At 45.1% G+C, this 5215-nt stretch overlaps 1 pseudogene; it reads right to left on the reverse strand.

Annotated features, from left to right (window-relative positions):
• Nucleotides 1-1547: 1547 nt before the first annotated feature.
• Nucleotides 1548-2030, reverse strand: LOC116273855 (annotated as a pseudogene).
• Nucleotides 2031-5215: the final 3185 nt, after the last annotated feature.

Consider the following 5215-nt stretch of genomic DNA (forward strand, 5'->3'; position numbering starts at 1 on the left):
ACACTGGGGGGAAGGAAATGTGTTATCATAAGTCCAGATTCACACAAAGCCATCTCAAATGAGCGTCTTCTTTCTTCTCCCCAGCAACAACAGCAACATCCCGCCAGACTTCTGGCCATTCTCCTTAACCTCCACTTACCACGTTACACATTTTTCTTGGCACTTTGAAAAGACAGGCTGAAAACCCAGGCTAATGATCCCCAAGCAGCATGAAAAGTCAGAAAATAATGAGCAGGTCCTGATTCCTCTCGGGAACCTCATTATGAAGGGCAAGCACTGAAATTTCTGCTTTTTCTCAAGTCTTTTGTTCTTTATACATTTTTCTGGGCTACTCTCTGGCCCGTTATTAGCCTTTACAACAGAGTCAGAAGATTTGGGCTCTAGTCCAGCTGCTGCCACTTATTAGCTGGTGATCTCTGGCAAGTTATTATGCTTTCTAGAACTCAGTTGATTTATCAGTAAAATAAGAATCCATTGAAAAATGTATAGAAATGCACCTTGCAAGTCCTCTAAATGTGTAATGCATATTAAAGTGAGTAGATGAATCAAGCAGGCACACTGTACCCCTTTTACCTTAACCCAACCACCAGAGAAGTCCCAGATTCTGCAGTAAAATACTTCTTCAATAGTCCACTCTGAATGGATTTAAGACCTTTGCGTCTGTTCTGGGGAAGAAAATGTGTTTCCTAATAACAATCCTTCCTGTAAGTTTGAGAAAGGCCTCACAGAGGAACTTGGTTTGTAGAATTACAGCCCAGCTGGTGGGTTGGGACCCCAAGCAGATTGAATCCAACCCTTTGAATAGAATCATATATATGGTTAATACACGTGCCTGTGCTTACGTTCCCCCAGACAGTCACGAACACACACAAATCTTCCACCTCAGTGGGCCTGAGCTGGAGTCCCTGCTTCCTGGATGAAGTTCTGGGGCCTTCACGTCATAGCCTTGTCTGAGCCTGTCTGGTTAGAGAAGTGTAGGCTCTTATTATAGACTGCCTGCTTGCTAATTGAACTGGACAGTTGAGTGCTTTATGATATCACCAAGTAAGACTGTAATGGAAAAGGCTGCACTGTTCAGGGGCTATTTCCTGCACTGAACCATTTCAGTGCTTCCCAAATGCACATGTTATTGTCCGAACACTTAGACCTTAGCAGAGCTGGTTATAGGTTAATCCAAATCACCACCTCCTCCATCAGCTCCTGCCAGGAGGATGCTGAGGCTGTATGCTCAGGGATTTTTTTTTTTTCCTCTTTTTTCTTTTCCTTCAAGAAACAGAATCAATATCCATGTGCACTCAGATTCCTAATAGGGAGCTGCCAAAGGTTTTACCTTGAGCCCTGTACAAAGAGGGACCAGAAAATTAATGTAGTTTCATAGCGAGGCCTTTAAAGTTTAGGAAATAACTTTTTTTTTCCCTGCCTCAGGTTTATTTGTACAAACAGCACAGGAGGACCCCAGCCCCATACCGATGGCAGCCGGCGGGCGGTGCAGGGGGAGGGGGTGGTTGCACCAGTCCTTCTGTCCTCACGTTGGCACACAGAGATACCTACTCTGAAGCCTTTGTAGGGGCCTGGGCACCTTTGGGAGCTTGAGCTGGAACTGAAGCTGGAGCTGCAGCCTGGACCTTGGTTTGGTCCTTAACCTTGGCCTTTGGCCAGCATAGCCTGAGCCCCTTGGCAATGCAGGCACGAGCATGCTTCCCCAGCTTGGGGTGGGCAGTGTAGGCAAGTCCATCGAGCTTGTGGCTGAAGTCGCACACACTTCAGGGTGTACTTTGGGATCCTGGGCTTAGCTTCCTTGGGCTTTACAAGGCCTTGATAGCCTCGGCACGTGCACTCATGGCCTTGGCACTGTTGGCCCACATCTTCTTCAGGCCCTTCTTGTGCTTCTTCGCAAAGCGCATGTTCCTCAGGAACTTGGGGTCCATCCCCTTAAGAGATTCGTATCTTTGTGATCGGGGTTTCTTGATACCATTTCTGTGCCATTTTCGGGACTAGTTGTGTGTGGTGTGGTTCTTGGACTTGGTCATGTCTGCACTTTAAGCCACGGCTCCTGAAGCACCTACAATTAGAAGAGCAGGAAATATCTTAATGATAACAAATGTGGCTTTTTCCAAAGGTTATTGCACAGCTATTTGTGCTCAATTAACTACCGGTGATGATAATCATTGAGAATGTGGCTGAGGCTGCAGCCATGCAGCTGCTGTCTAAAGCCCACAGTTCCTTGGCAAAGGGTAGCACCGCAGAGAGGGCTCCCTTGGTGATGGAGCACGAACATGTTCGGGCATGGTTGGTGGCTTTTTCCCTTTAGAGGAATTTCTTTGTGAGAAGCTAGAAAGAGCCTTAGAGGTAACCCAGTTGACTTGTCTGTAAATCCTACAGCTCATCAGCATTGCCTGGGAAATTTGTTAACAATTATAGATACCCAGCATCTGACCCTAGAACCATTAAATCTTGGGGAGGAGAATGAGGATTTATACTATAAACAATTTCAGCAGGTGGCTCCAAAGTTCAGCCAGGCTTGAAAACAACTTTTGCCCAACTGCCCTTGTTTCATAAAGTAGTAAACTGAGAACAAGAAAGGGCAAGTGCCTTGGCTGAGGTCTGCAGGCTGGGTTGTGAGAGTTTAATGTGGAATGCCGGCCTGTTGACTCCTAAACTGGTGTGCTGTGTGTTATGTGGCCTCTCTCATCAAATATTGGCTCTCCTGGGGGAGAGATGTAGAAAACACATGTGAATAAAACACAGTCAGTGATGGGGTAATCCTTTGAATTGAATGTTCAAGTCACCGGGACTCAGCGCTGGTCGTCACTTGCTGTAATTAGTCAAATACTTTGGTTAACGATTCAGCATCACTGGCTGGGTGCCGTGGCTCATGCCTGTAATCCAGCACTTTGGGAGGCTGAGGCGGGCAGATCACCTGAGGTCAGGAGTTCAAGACCAGCCTGGCCAACATGGTGAAACCCCATCTCTACTAAAATACAAAAATTAGCTAGGTGTGGTGGCGGGTGCCTGTAATCCCAGCTACTTGAGAGGTTGAGGCAAGAGAATCGCTTGAATCTCGCAGGTGGAGGTTGCAGTGAGCCAGGATCGTACCACTGCATTCCAGCCTTAGTGACAGAGCGAGACTCTGTCTGAAAAAAAAAAAAAAGAATTCAGCTTCATTAGCTGGGTGCCATGGCCCATGCCTATAATTCCAGCATTTTGGGAGGGTGAAGTGGGCAAATGACTTGAGATCAGAAAATCGAGACCAGCCTGGGCAACATGGTGAAACCCCATCTCTACAAAAAACACAAAAAATTAGCTCGTCATGATACAGGCGCCCGCCACCATGCCCGGCTAATTTTTCTGTATTTTTAGTAGAGACAAGGTTTCACTATGTTGGCCAGGCTGGTCTCGAACTCTTGACCTCATGATCTGCCTGCCTCTGCCTCCCAAAGCGCTGGGATTACAGGCGTGACCAAAACCTTAATAATTTATGGTGCATTCACATATTGTTAATAGCTACTGCTTATTCTGTGCTTACTGTGCCAGGTATTGCTTTAAGCACCTTTCTTGTTATTAATTCATTTGTTATTTATTTATTTATTTATTTATTTTGAGACAGAGTCTCGCTCTGTTGCCCAGGCTGGAATGCAATGGCGCAATCTCAGCTCACTGCAACCTCCACCTCCCGGGTTCAAGCGATTCTCCCTGCCTCAGCCTCCTGAGTAGCTGGGATTATGGGTGCCCACCACCACGCCTGGCTAATTTTTGTATTTTTTGGTAGAGACGGGGTTTCACCATGTTGGCCAGGCTGGTCTTGAACTCCTGACCTCAGTTGATCCATCTGTCTCAGCCTCCAAAAGTGGTGGGATTACAGGTGTGAACCACCGCACCCAGTCCATTTATTAATTAAAATAACTTTATGGGGCAGATACTATTATCCTCACTTTACAGTTAAGGAAACAGAGCCAGAGAAGTTAAGTAATTTGTCCAAAGTCATGAAGCTAGGAGGTAGAAGAGTCAGGATTCAAACCTGACTTGAGAGTCCTCTCAACCACTAAACTGTCTCTTGTATAGCCAATGATTAGTACAATAAACCACGAATAATTTGCTGAAGAATGCTTGCTTTGCATGTAATAAGGGCTAAACTGAATGACTACATTTATTGTTAAATACACATAGGAAATGCTTAGGACATATTTAAATGGGGGAGAAAAGCAGGATATCACTGTATGTACATTATAATTTTAACTATAGAAAGTTGTGGAAAAATGCCCAGGAAATAACTGGAAGAAAATAGGCCAAATGGTTAATTCTGTTTGTGGTTGATGGGCTGACAATTTTTCCCCCTTGCTTCTTTAACTTTGTCTGACTTTTCCGAATTTTCTAAAGCAAATGTTACCTGTAACATCAGAAAAAACGCTATTAAAAACTGATTTCTAAAAACATGAGACCTTACAGACGCAGGATTGGGACAGATCACCAACAGGCAGCAAATACTGATTCTTTTCTCCCCAAAGAAATTAACTGCAAAGAAGTTTCATTGACCCATGTAACCTCTTGCACAAAACACTGACTATTCCTGCACGTTATTCTAACTGTCATCCTTAGATCATTAATACATAGGAGGCAATTTCTACTTTGGTTCTGATAGAAGTCTCCCAAGAGAAGCCAATTTCCTGAATCTTTTTGAGAGAATTTATTACAAGCATCTTTGCTTCCTCAGAGTCCCCGAGCTCTTGTATTCCCTGCCATTATCAGTGTGTCTGGTCTCCTGGGCATAGCTTATGAGTAGATGTTCAACACATGAAAATTATTTTTATGAACCGAGATATTTTGCTAAAACATATGTCATTTGGGAACAGAGTCTTGGTTTCTCCTCGTGTCTTCCTAAGGACCTAGGATGGGGTTGGACACAGGAGATAGTTGGATGAAGGGCAGCCTAACTACTCATGTGCCCACATGACATGTATATGTCTATTTCTCTGACCTATCCTGATCTCACCATGCCCATGTTCTACTCTGAGGTTTCTGGAGCCAGCAAGTCACTTCTTGCTGTACTCGGGGCTGTGGGGCCAGCCATCCTCCCAGTCTTGTGGCTGTGATCCTTTCATGAGACCTATTCCTAGTTTCCAGCCCCTGCATTCTAACACTCTTCTTTTCTGCCCCCACTCTGCTTTATCAGCCCATCTGTGCAGGTCTGCCGCACAGCAATCAGCAGGAGCCATCC

This window comes from Papio anubis, chromosome 2, assembly GCF_008728515.1.
Source record: "Papio anubis isolate 15944 chromosome 2, Panubis1.0, whole genome shotgun sequence".
NCBI lineage: Eukaryota > Metazoa > Chordata > Mammalia > Primates > Cercopithecidae > Papio > Papio anubis.